Raw genomic sequence first — 14533 nt, 5'->3', positions numbered from 1 at the left:
TTACGAAGAGTACTCTATGTGAAATACGTGTAAACTTTCGAGATATTTTGAAGATGATACATATGTAACAGAATCTGATTATGTATAGAGCTTACGCGAGTTTCGTTCACACGAGCATCGACCGTGGCGATTGACAGTTACCTAGTTATCCCTGCGCAGCGGGGAAGCTTTGAAACTCGTTACATGCTCCCAAAATATCGAAACTGGTACCGTGCAAGCAGCTGCGAGTCGATCGCGATAAGCTTTTCCACGTCGAGGCAGACGTTTCCCTAAGAAGATTCAACCCCTTCCCGAGACTTCGATCCGCTTTTGAAAACGGTCGTGGTCGAAATTTCAGCGAAATCTCCCCGCTGTTCTTTCCCCCTTCCTCGCGACAGACAAACGTTTTGGAAGGGAAAAAGGAAACATGATAAAATTTTATCTACTATGGAAACGTGACAGTCGAGAATAGTGTGGGGAAAAATTGGCGGATGAACGATCAAAACGAAACTAACGAACCGCGTTAACCGCTGATAAAAGAGGCAAAGGTGAACGACTTGCCCGGCATTGTGAGGAGCACAGAGAGCCAATTAGAAAGCAGAAAAGGAACATCAGGAAAGTAGGGGTAGATCTTGGCAGCGATTTCCTGTAATTCGGTGTACATGTGGCTGGGAAAACGAACGATCGTGTAGAACCGCAAGGCAGGATAAATTTAGAGAAATTCGAACGAGAAAGCATAGAAAACTTTCATGTTTATATTATCCGTGTGCGTTACACGAAACATTTTGGAATTTCATTAGCACTGTAACGAGATACGATTGTAATAAATATATTGGTGAAATTTGAAATCAATCTGAAAATGTATCTGGATATTACAAGATATTTATTGGAGATATAATATGCGTTAAAGATAATCCGATTGAGTATTGGGGCGCTTTAATGTTGTGGATAATTATCTGTTTAAATACTTTTTCATTTTCCAATTTAACTTAATTTATCGTTAACGTTAAGGATATGCAAAAACGTATGTAGATACGTGAATTCACGATAACGCGACATGCGACATAATACGGAATAATACAGAAAAAAATATATAGAAGTTAAGATTTCAATCATTCGATGCATAAAGCTCATTTGAAGTCTTAAACCACTCGATAGTTGAGGACCAAAGGTCTACCCGATTGTGAATGTTATTACCTACTTCATATATTCTATTTATGGTATTGATGTGGTCGAACCTGAAGATGAGGATGTTTACGTAAAAAAGGTGTGTTGATCTAATAATAAACGACGATATATGGAAGTTGACGAGACTCAATGCAGTTTATGAAAGAATGTAAAATTTAATAATCGGTCTCTCTACGGTGTTGATGAAATCTCAAATTTTCTGTAAATGTTCAAATACTTTTTGTGGGCCACTGTATGTCGCAGAATCGAACACGATCGAACTACGGTTTCGAAACGAATTGCGGTGGTAGGACAACCATGGATTGGATTCGAATTAGAGTGAACGAAGAAATTCTATTCAACGTGGTAAAGGAATTGGTAGCTCCTAACAAGCGTACAGAAAATTTTGAGCAACCGGAAACGTAATCTGTTGCACGAAATGACTGGGAGCATCCAGCGGTTGGAAAATCAATATCGGTCTTGATCGAGCGCAAAATTTTTATACACGCGCGAATGCAAGAAAACACACCGATTGGGAAATAATAATTGATAATTGTATCATGGTGCTTCGACAAGAAACGTTAATTAACGTTCGATTAATTATTTACTTGCATGGTGTGCGTCGGTATACGCGAACGGGGAGATTCGATGAAATTCTCGCGTGACAAAATAAACCACCGAGGTTGGCGAGTCGCTGGAAGAATCATTTAAATGTTAAATCGTTGTTTTATTCAAACGAAAGGCATAGTGCCAAATACTTTTTTCAACTTGATCGGAATTTCTTTGGAAGAGAGTGTTAGAGGTTTAAAACGGGCAGGAGGATATTCATGCATTATTTATTCGCGAAGGAGAGTATGAATCTGAGAAAACGCAGGGACAACAAACTGAACGGAGGATCATATGGAATCTTTTCCTTTATCGTCCTCCTACGAGGCTGCGAGAGAAGAATACGCGCGTCTGTTCCTTTGAATTCTCGAGCGTTATAGAAAACTTCTACACACCCCACTAATTTGCATATTTCTGCCTGATATGGTCTGACGAAACTTTGTAACTTTCTCCCCGTGTGTATTACCCTCGTGAAACATTTACAACGATTATTGCAGAGATTTTTCGAAATCATAAACTCGATGGTCTTTTACGAGAGATCACGGTGAAATATTTTCAAAAGTGAATTCAAAGATCGAACTCGTTAAATTTAATCTCTCTCGCTGGCAGCGACTTTTTTAATATCGAAATCATCGTTTAACGTAGCCGGGCTTAATTAAATTTCACCCATCGATGCGCGTTCGTCTTGATATTAAAATTTATATTAAAAATATTCCTCCTTAATAAAATTTCAGCGTTTCCTTACCGCGTTGCTGTATTAGTTCCTTCCTCACACCCTGTTCCAGCAGCATTGCGCGCCTTCCAGCGGATAAAGCTTCGTGCAATCGGACCGAACGAGCGGATCAAGCTGACACTTCGCATTAGGAACATTATCGAGCAAACGAGTCAGGCCAATATAGCAAGAATTTCAGAAGCAACGCGGTGGTCCTCTTGCAAGAGAGTAGAAAAAGGAAGAGAGAGAGAGAGAGAGAGACTGAGAGGGAGGGATCAGACAAACGAAAGAAACACTAGAACATTGAAGATATATAAGGTCTCTTGAAGATGCTATCAGACGTGGCCGGAACGAGTGGGCGGCCCGAATTATCCGATAATTTGGCAGCCGGTGGCTCATTGCCAGATTACATCCGTGCTCGGCCAAAAGCGACCTTTGGCGAGCGCTTCCCTCGCACTTCACTGCGCCGCTGAGGAACCGTGGAACGATTCCATAAAAATTCATCCTGCGCGTCTTGCTGGCTTTTACTCTTTTCACTCTTCAACGAATTCTTCTATGCTGGAAGTGAATAAGTAGTATATAGGAGGTAGACTGGATAGACGGAAGTTTATCATATTTGTGAGAAATGGTAGAAAGTTTGACTGCTTGAGTGATTGTACAGAATATTTATGTAACGTGGCTGTATCGAATTAAATTGCTACACTTTATATTAAGCTTTTCACTGGCGAATCTCGCGGGTTCTGCATGGCGTACGCGCATTTCAGAAATCGTATTACTACGTGTCTCAGTGAAAGGGTTAAGTTCTCTTATATGAACAGAAAAAGTGGTAAACGTTTCTCTAGAATTCGTCGCAGATTCTCGTTGTTACGTTACTCACGCTCGAATACACGATCGGATAACCTACGTATATTGGCCCAAAATTTCTGATATATCCGTGTTATGAATAAGAGATTAGGTGTTCCGTTATAATTAAACGGACCTGAAAGATAACTGAACCAGGCGGAAGGGCCATTTGGAATAATGAGGGAGAATCGGAGACCGAAACTCAAGCCCCTTATCGTCCAGCGTCAAAATGTTCCATGGCAAGGGATCGATAATGATAATCGCGCTCGAAACAATACCGCGGAAATTTACAGAACGGATCGAGCTCGCTGAAATGAAAATTCTGTCGCAAATTCGATTCGCCCCGATCTCGGCGATATCATCGGCGATGATTAAAAGTCCGGCGAATTCATCCGGGACGCTTTCAACGCCATTTCCCATCGACCGACGCACGTAGGAAACGAGCGTCGAGAGAAAACTGTATTTGTATTTTACTTTTACGGCCCAAGGGAGAAGGGTGGTAACGCGAAGAAAAGAAATATTATTTCACGCGATATTTTTATACGCCGGCATTATTGCGAGTTCCCAAGACAAAACCCATTTCCAGATCGATGGCAATCGCGAGCCACGGCACCAGAATCGTTCCATCCTTTATCCTGCTTCTTTCTCCCCGAGCGATCCACTGCCTTTGATCAATTCTAACCCCTTTTCCTTGTCTTTTCTTTCCTGCAATTATCCGGATACCGCAGCGATTCCACTCCAACCCTTTGATTACGTAGGTTTCACTAATTATTAATGATATTCTCGCTCGTTATTTCCGCTATAGATATATATTCGAATCGAGATTTCTTTATGAATGATTTTTTTTTTTATGTCTTGCAGAGACTTTATAAATATATCGTACGCGTTACATATGCGAATAGTTTAAAATTTCATCGAAACTTATATTAAATACCTCGTTACATTTATGTACTTTTCCAAGTCTGTTTCAAACTTTATCAATATAATGATGATAGTGATGCCTCATTACTCGTGTCTCATTACTGGTGTCTCATGTATCTTTCGGCGCTAATAAAATTTCAAAATGTTTTATGTAACACGTATGACATAATGTGAGAGTTTGATACAAAGGATTCAAAACTTCAAGAGCTTATGCTACTCACCAGAAGGAGCAAAAGATATGCCATCAACATGGATAAAAGTCGATTTTATGCCGAAAGAACTGATTGTCAGGACTCATATGTTGATTGGACATTTTTGTGCTCCTGGGGTCGAGTGCTATAAGCACATAAAATTTTAGACCTTCTTGCTGTCAATTTTCTGTATACATAAAACTCTTGCATGCTAGTGTTGAAATATATATTTTTGCGACTTGCAACAAAAATATCACGTTTCTCACTGTTTCGTTCCCGTTTCAATTTCGTAACTTGGAGCAGGTCAGATTTCTAGAAAATTGATTTCTGAAAGCTGTTCGTACGTACATCACTTCTAGGATTTCTTTTCACGTCCATTTCTCCAATTCCAACCGCGCAGGAGTAATTAATTATTTCGTTCGTACGTCCGTCTTTCGGCACTTGCTTTGCTTCGTACAAACATCAGGATTTCAGTTGGCGCGCCACCAGGAGTGCATCATTCGAGTTATTCGAGCTCCATCTAAATAACTCGTGATACTTTGTTTACGTTTCAGTTTGCCGCATGATAAACGATTTCAATTTTTAGGAATTTCACGAAAAATTGAGCCTGCATGGAAATTAAAGGAAGAGCGTTTCCGTGTATCGAATAAGAAAATAGAAGCAAACCGTGGCACTAATAAATCGCGACCTCGTCGATGCACGATTTTCTAGATTCAATCGCGAGCCCTAGAAACAATTTAAATCAATCCCGACCGACTTTGAAACTTCTAAAGTTGTCCGCAATCGATCATCGGGAGTCTCTCCATTTGTTTCGAGGGGCGACCATCCGCGTTATTGCCACCGAATTGGAAATATCCTCCAGATTTCTCCATGCAGCCAAGCAAATTCGATTTACGTTTTTAGCAACGACCGATATCAGGTCTGTGTCAGACAAAAGACGAAACAGCAATCGAAGCAGATATACACTGGCCCACAAAAGTATTTCCTTATTTACTGCAGACTTTCAAAGCCGTATCGTGCGTGTTTCATAAAACATCTAAAAATTTCATTGACACCGTTACAAACTTTGATTGTCGTGAAGTGATTACACTGGAAGAATTTGAAAGAAATCTGAGAATATATATGAAGATTATAATCGTGTAATTTATGCGCATAGTAGCATAGTCATAAAAGGCGTTTACGATAGCTCGAATATCACTGCGACCATATCATTCATACGACTGTATGAATTCTGACGACTCGTTTCTTATGAATCATCGTCAAAACACGGACGTGTTTTCGAAGTTCAGGAAAGGAAAATAGGAAAAATCGGAAGAACAAGTAACGCCCCGCTGATATAGCGAGCAGTTTCATCAAAGTGTCAGCCATCCTTCATCGTGCTCGTCGCTTTACCTTATTTTCGTCCACCGGGTAAATGGAAGAAATAGATAGATGTGTCGAAACAAACTTCCTCTTCATCGAGAAGGATGCAAAATGAGCCGCGAATCTCCAAGAAGCTGTGTAAATCGCTGGACATTTTCGAGAAAAATGCGCGACCTCCAAAATACATTTGATCTGGTTAGCGGCCATTCGTATGACCAATGTCGCTTTTCGCGGAAAATAGCGGAAAATGACGCGAGTTCCGCTTCACTCGCCGACAAATTTTGGGAAAGTTTCGGTCGAATTCGCGGGTACCAACGACACTTTCAAAGTTGGCAATTGTTAACGCGCGCGCGCAAAAAAAAAAGAAAAAGAGTAGAAAATTTATGAAGGCACCACTAGCGAAAAGCAAAGTGAAAGAGAATTATGGAAATGCAGGCTAAAAGTCTGGGAATATGCTTGTTACGTGAGTTATATAGGTAGCACGGTATGTAAACGGAAGCTTTACACACGGCATATTTTGCGATTCCATCCTTCAAAATGATGAAACGAGCAGCAACTTTGCCTTGAATTGGAAATTCCCAACAACTAAGTTGAAATTCTCTTATTACGCAAATTTGCTGCGCGCGAGTTCACTGGCTACGGTAATTAACAAATCTCCGGATAGTTCCCCGTGGCATACTATGACAAACAGTTTAGAACGTACTTCCAATAATTACAGCGATGCACGAAACACTGTAGTTAGGTTGGAAATCAAAGGATCGCGGTAAGACGTCCGATTTCTCGTTCTTTGTGCATATAAATTTCAATCAGGAATAATCTGCACGTACTACTACAGTCTGCATCATTGTTATTTACTTTATAAAGCTCCCTTGAAAATAAACAGCAATTAAATCTCTATAAGAGAATTCTCCCTCTGAACAATAATATAATCTCCCTCTCTCTCTCTCTCTCTCTTTTGTATAATAATTTACCAAATAATAATGAATTAACAAGTTACGAGTCGTAGATTGTACATTAATTGTATATGTTTTTATAATTTAATAACTTTACATCAAATAAGGTAGTCATTTGTAAAATTTACCTGCTTTAAAAATTTCGTTTCTTTTATTATGAAACTTGTTAGTCACGACTTGTAATGTTTCACTGCGGAAGTTTGAACTGCGGATGTTGGTGCATTTATGACAAGTTTAAATGTGCAGAAATATACACAGAACATACAATGTACAAAAGGATGCAATATATCCAGTGAATGTATTCTTTGCAATATTCAGAGAATGAAACACAATTATTACATTTCGGTCTCGTCTCTGCGATCGTGTTTATACGAATATGAAAGTGCATAAACTTCCAACAATATTAATTTTACAGGACTCTGAAAATAATGTAAATCGTTATCGATATATTTCTACAAAAAGAAAAGCGTAAGCGCAGTATATAAAACGGAAGGAAGTCGAGTGTATTTTCATATAGATGTAAAAGATTTAAAGAATTTCGAAAGAAACGAGAAAAACGATGCCCCAGGGTGCAGCGGATAGCATTCTTGTTCTCCGAAAATTGTGGGATACGAATTCCGAAATCGACGTATAAAAATATCCCGCATTTTCCTCCCGGGTTTGTATAAATACGAACGATAACAGCAGCTCTCTCCGCAAAATCCTTCGTATGAATGGTATTCATGGAGAAGTCGAAGAGTTGAATCGACCACTCGTGCTTTAAAAGACAGACCTTGTTTGCGACGAAGAAAGAGCCCGGCTTAAGCCTTTGGACCTCGACGTTTTCACATTCTGCCATTCTTCCAGTTATACGAAAGATATCTATACACGTTGCCGAAGCTAACCTTTCCACTGAATTCGAAGCAACTTGCAAACTTGTTTTAAATTATTTCAAAACGTAGACACTGCGGTTAGCTTTCTATAGAAGTTCATGCATATAATGAATTTTTATGTACTCGTAACTTACAATTGGCATCGTCTCGATGCATAAAATTTGCTGTCTTTGACCCTATTAATCGCTTGTTTAACGTTTGAAACTGTAAAATTTAAGAAAGGAAGAAGCAACTTGAGCTTTCAACACCGTTTCGTAATATGAAAGAGTCTTCGAAAAAATACAGTTCAGGCATGTGGAAGTAGAAGTTTCACGCTTTTCAAACGAGTCCAAGCGAACTGAGGTGCGATTTTTCGATGAAAATTGAATGACCCTTTAATCGAAAGAGACTTCGAAAGAAGAATAAAGGATATGAAAAAAGCTCACGATGCAAAATGAAACTTTCTTTGAGCTTGAGAAGTCTTAACTTCGAGGAGACGTAATTTAACGAGGAAATGCAAAGTTTTCAATTGAGATCAGAGGAGACAGGCTGAAGGGGCTTATGCGTTACGGTGTCCGAAATACGAAATCTAACTCGAGATTATTCGTCGCGAGATGACGTCAGACCTCGGGGTGAAAAGAGGGAAAAGAAGAAGCGGAAAGCGGAAGAGTGGCTGCGATGAAACACGTACTGTGCAGAGAGCAAACCACAGCGCGGAATACAAATGCCGGCGTTCCTATCATATTCAGATTATGCCGCGATATATTTAATGCTTCCGAGCGAATACTCGTATCAATGCGATCTTTAATGCATTAACAACGCGGCTGAACCGTTTGACTTCTTTATCACTTGCATGTTGCCGTGAAATGCAGCGAGTGATCACCTTCGGCGATCTTGGAACGATAATAACGCGAGCTCTTTTCTTTCTTTTCTATCTCGTCGAAGCTTTTTTCTCGATATCGTATAGATTAATACGAAGAAAGGTATATCGGTAGTCATAAGAGAAAAATAGGGTGATAGAAATACACTCATCGATGATGGTACACAAGGAAATATTGGAAATAGCCTGCATCGATTTTCAGAGAGTTGAATGGAATATTTTAGAGTTCAGAGGATTTCAGAGTTTTCAGAGTAAAATTATATCAGAGTAATATTATCGGCGAGATGATTGTCGATGATTAGTTTCAGCGTTATTTCGTTACGAGTAATCTAGGTACAACGCTCCTCATACGGATTATAATTTACTGTGTAGACGCGTATAGAGCTAAGAGAAGTTATTTTATCGAAAGAATTACAAATTAAAGAGTTTAAAAAGGATTAGGAAGTTACGGAGAAGAAATAGGACGTGCCTAAAAAAATCGTAGGGCATAAATATAACTTTGGTTAAAGAACGAGACAAGGGTGGTAGTTCAGTCGTATAGAGAATAGGAAGCATTTAATCTGTTACCCGGGTCGTCTCTTACTTAGAGACTCCTACAACCACAGCATTAAAATGGAGTAAAGGCAAATCAATTTCAATTGTGTCTATTTTTGTTCTTAAATAGCCAACACAGACCAAGAGATTGAAAATTCTAGTAACCTAAACCGCCTTTCACAGTTATAAAGAATTAATATACGTGATAAACAATAAAAAATAAGAAGAAATTGAAATAAAAAAATTACATTTATATACTTCACGACTATATTTACAGCCCAGAAAAGTCTACTCTCGTATAACCAATAGATAGATTAAAAGAAAAATTCACAGGAATCACTTGCTTTTGGCATCGTTGTTACACGTGAAATTTCGTCTTAGGATTAATCTCAAAAGAGAAGTACGTTACATATTATAATCTAATAAGCAAGTGAATACAAAATTGGCGAGAGAAACTCGTAATTTGTCAGCAAGTTGAATCGTGCACGTGGCACGTCGTGCTTCGGCTAAAAGGGTAGCGCATCGAAAATTCGTCGGTCGATTCCCTGTCGCTAAGCGTGCTCGCGAAATGACTAGGTCCGGCGTATCGTGAGTCATGTAAAAGAGCCTTATTTAGGCTGTCTACTATTTCACGTTCCATTCCCAGCTACGTGGAGCGAATAAAAATAAATTCACTGACGTAGAACGTGCCGTATTTGCCGATGGGTCACGACCGATACATCATTGGAGAATTATTCCTGGTATTCGGTGAGATCTCGCCGATACGCGAAACACCGACGATATGTTCGACGTCGAGTCACGAGATCCACGACCTCTTTCTCTTGGCCAAAGGGGGAAAAAACGACGCTTGCGAATCGTCGAGAAATAAAGTTCCGCGCGAATCGATTCGTCCTTTGAATAGAGGACGAATCGTCGTGCTATCGATTTCAAAGGCTACGTTCCACTTCATTGAACTTGGGATTTTTCTTACCATTGTGATATAGTGACTTGAAAATATTCGGACACTTGCCATAGATAACTTTTATATGGATAATCGTGCGTATTGCATGAAACATTTTTAAATTTTGTCAGCTGTAACAGGACACGACCGATGTCGTGATCATATTGGATAAATTTGAAACCAATCTGAAAATGTATATAGAAATTTTGAAGATATTTATCGTGTATATCGTATTTGGTAAGAAATTAGTATACAGTCGTGAAATTAATACACCGAATAGGTATTGTTTAAGTGGTGTCGTAATACTTTTGCGAATACTTTTATATACGTTTTCGTTTCAAATTTTACCGATATAACCGCGGCTGGTTGAATATCATTACAGTGCCAATGCAATTTGAGAATGTTTTGTATAACACATTAATATATTCATAATATATTCACAAAAGTTATCTACATACATTCGAATTCCTTTGTGAGCAACTGCGCGTACCAATTAAAATCGTTTTACCGATAATTTCTTTTTGTATGCCCTCTTTCAATTGTTTCAATGGTTCAGTCGCCAAAACACGAATGTAAAGTACGTTCGTAACTGCAAGGAACGTGAAACACTGGCAAAAGACCGAATGAATATATTCCTATTTAACAATTGCACGTAACAAGATCCGGAGGTGAGACGGTAACGCGAAATAAAGCTGGTGGTGAAAACATTTTAACACTATCAAATTCAACGGTGCAACGCTTTATAACATGAAATCATTACCGCCGCGAGGCCGGTCGAGTTTCAAGCGACGCGTCTCGTATTACGTAGCCAAGGTAGCAAATGATGTTCCATGAGAACACGAGCGTTACCATTTTTCCCAAGGCGTAAACAGCGTGAGCCTGTGGCCATACGGTTACTAGTGTTTTCCCAAAGAATAATAGGACTACGAGGAAATTAAAGACAGAGGATATTACCGTGGCACGATGCTCGTTGAGAGACGGTAAACGCGTTCTCTTGAAGGGCGTAATGCCGCTTCGCTACACACAGGAAACTCCCTTTAGCACCCTTATAACGTGATACAATCGTAAGGACGCGGAAATTAGACGAGTCGTCGCGTAATTACAACGAAACCCGAGTTGAGTCACGTTACCGCAGGTAACGTTACCTCGAAACGGCCATTGCGCGAGCCTAATGAAAAATTACGTTGGGATAAGTCGAGATAAAGCGCGGTGATAAAAGATTTACAAACGAGAACCAGAGCTAAGGTCGACTAATGTAAGGTGCGCGTAACGCTTCAACGTGATCAATATAACGGCTATCCTGTTCTTTTATGCTTCGTTTCGGACTTCTTTTATTAAGATAGAATGAACCCAGGAATTTGCAGCAAAAAATACGCTATGTCTTGTAAATATGAGTTTCGATTATATTAGCTAGTACTGTAATAAATAATTGGATAGAAAGTATACGAATATGTAAGGAAATGGCAGATTGAAAGTAATAAAGAAAACAGAAAAGTATATTGCTCATCGCTCGCACGAATACGAGGAAACGTAGAATTCCAAGAACGAAGAAGGTCTCTTCAACAACTATGCTTGATGCACCGGTACGGGGATGGAGAACGATGATGGAAAAGTTCAGTCAAACGAAATTTCAGTGTTCAATTTATCCAGCAGGAATTTTCATGCTAGTTGAAAAATGTTTCGAATCGTCATACCACCCAGTAGATACATCGTTAGATATCTTAGTGAATGTTTTATTCAAATTTTTTGAAAGTCTCGGTAGCACTAAAAAGTTGCCTTGAAAACTAAACAGACCATGTTAAAGTAGTTGCACATGAGAAAGGTAAATGATTCTTCCTTGTTTGTTTGGGGTAAATTATTCGCAACAGAACTCGTCTAGCCCACGAAGAATTCTCTGGAAACTGGAGATTGTACAATTAGTAGACAAATACGATATAGAAGGAAAAACCAGCGGGCATTCGAGACCGGAAAATGGAGCATTGTTTTCCAGCGTGCCCCACGAGATGCACTTTGTACGACGTAAAGACTCCATTCAGCCAGATTGTTTGACCAGCTGCTGTTTAATTTGCAGAAACAATTAAAGACAGATTTCTCTGACAGAGTCTTCGCGCGACGTCCTTTTGTTTCTCTCATCGCCCGGCAAAAGGCCATGAACTGGCTACAGGAAAATTATTTACGCAATGCGAATACCTCCGGCAAAATTATTTCAACAAACTTGTGCCCCCCCCCCCTTTTCTTTTTTTTCTGCAAAGAACTCATTATTAAGTTTAATGGAATAACGTGTCCCGCGAAAGCAATTATTCATCTCCACAATCAGTCGGAGAAGCGCTTTATAGTAGAACGAAATTGTTTCCTGAACTCTATCCCGAGAACAAGAAAATATATTCGTGTTTATCAAGATTATACTATCTCTGTGGGGCGCAATTGCTTTTTCCAGGATTCCGGCCAATTGTTCCGGCGCCAGAAGTCATTCAGTGGACCCGGCTATCTGGGATTGCATGCCGATTCTGCATCTCTATCTGATTCGATTTCGCGCAACATAACTCACGCGTCCGAAATGAATTTTTGAAACATCATTGTGAAAAATAAAAAAGAAAAAAAAATAGATCACGAGATCGTATTGACACGGCGTTAACGTCGCCAAATTTTTGTACAAAATGTATAAGAAATCGCGAAAGCGTTCGCAACCACGCGTAGTAATCTGCATCTCTGGAACACGGGGCAGTGAGTAACTAAATGTTCTTTGTTTTTGTGGCAAAATTAATATTCCTTGTATTACCTTTCGTTGGTGAAAAAATCGTGCTAAAAAGACATAACTTTACATGTTTACTTCATTTTTTCACCGCTGCTGTCTTGAAAAGACTAAATCTATTGCCTCTCACAAGAAAATGAAAGATCTTCAGTTCCACTTCAGAGAATGAACTCGCAGTGTTCGAGTTAGTCGCGACTTAGTCGCCTGCCCGATTTTTGCAAGTCAGCAACGGAACCGTGGCTCCGGATAATCATCCGTCGACGTAACGTTTCTAAAATTCGTTCGTTTACTCGGCCAATTGTAGCTCGCTTAAAACGCTTATCCGTCGCTTCGATGAAACAAAGGCTACTTTCTCCGCTGTTCTCAAGCAAAGTTACTCTCCAACTCGTTCACAGTCAATTTTATCACAAGGACCCCGACTGCAAGAAGCACCGCGCACAACTGCTGGCAACAATCTCTTTGTTCCGACGGTTGCACTGAACGGTCATTTAATTTAACTGTTGCGAAGTGCGACACCGTGACTGCATAACAAACACGTCCGCTATGCAGACCGCGTCTTCGCGTCACGTTTAGCTTTTCGAATGGCCGCATCCCTCTTGCGAAGTCCATTCTCCTTCGTCAAAACCATATCGCGGGCCATCGAGTTCTCCCTTCGTCCATTTAAGCTCCCCTGTTCTCTGCTGATTGTGGAAACTCTCGATGCGATTTTGATTCTTGTAACTCGACTCGTGGAAACGAATCGAAAGTTGGATAACCGTGTTAAATAAGAGAAGAGTTTTTAAAGAGATGTAGAATTTCACTCGTACTGTTATCCAAGATTACTGTTTGGTTTAAAACAATCTTCACCGGTGATCTTGTTGAAAAGTTTGCAATAGTCAAACGGTACAGTTAGGTTACATATTGACAGATATTTACCTGTGTATCGTCAGTTTCATAGGAGCGAAAAATCTCTTTAGTGAAAAATCTACAATGTAGAGAATCGAGACTTACAATACGGGCACCAGGTAATACTATCATATTCTAAGATAGGTCTGTTCAGTTAACAATAAACAATTTTGAGAGTGTTCGTGTTTCATAGGAGTTTAGATATCCTATTATGAATTTGACCTAAAAATACGTATAGCCACGAGAAGTAGGGTCGGACGAGAAAGTAATACCAATTTAACATTACTCAAGATATCAAGTGGTTCTCCATTATCATTATGGAATTTTTCGTATGCTAACTACGATGGATAAATATTGTTACAATCGTATGGTTTAGTGCAGCAATAGAGATATTACGGTTTAATTGAAATTTACGATATTGGATTTTCTATTAGACTTTTAATATTGGAATTATATTAGTTGCCTTAATATATAGAACGCTTTTTTGCACAAATAATAACGAAGTAACAATAAAACACGTAATTTAATAACATGAAAATATACATATCGGAAATGTTTGATGAAGGGGCAAAAGCTTTAGTGATGTAAATAAGTCACTTAATTCGTATGTACAGAGAATAATTAAACAAAATAGTATATAATATATTATCTTGCAGAAATTAGAACAAGTATCTCGTGACTTATAAACAGGAATATACATTATAGATTACATGTAAATATAAATAGAGCTTATATAACAGTCTTCGACGCTGTTTTAGAGAAATGCGATCGAACTTGTTAAATTTAACACAGAATCTAGTAGTAGCGGGAATATTTTTCCATGTCACGTCTCCATCCTTCATTACTCATGCAACTTAGCGAACCAGCCCTTAACTTAATCATTGTTCGATAGCAAGCACGGAATTATTTAGTAGCTCTACTCCCGTTAAGTATTCGTGTTCGAAATTACGAGCGGGC

At 39.2% G+C, this 14533-nt stretch overlaps 1 protein-coding gene and 1 long non-coding RNA gene across 5 annotated transcripts in view; both read right to left on the bottom strand.

Moving 5' to 3' along the window:
• The window catches only part of LOC126921806 (uncharacterized), a 37726-nt gene extending 23589 nt beyond the window's left edge, over positions 1-14137 (bottom strand). Inside the window, exon 1 of the long non-coding RNA XR_007712562.1 lies at positions 36-14137. This is a non-coding gene — a long non-coding RNA (uncharacterized LOC126921806). The remainder of the gene's footprint in view (positions 1-35) is intronic.
• LOC126921712 (uncharacterized) overlaps positions 1-14533 on the bottom strand; it is a 167594-nt gene that overhangs the window by 100353 nt on the left and 52708 nt on the right. The gene's annotated exons all lie outside the window — the stretch shown is intronic.

This window comes from Bombus affinis, chromosome 11 (assembly GCF_024516045.1).
Source record: "Bombus affinis isolate iyBomAffi1 chromosome 11, iyBomAffi1.2, whole genome shotgun sequence".
NCBI lineage: Eukaryota > Metazoa > Arthropoda > Insecta > Hymenoptera > Apidae > Bombus > Bombus affinis.
This window is presented reverse-complemented; position numbering and strand designations above follow the sequence as displayed.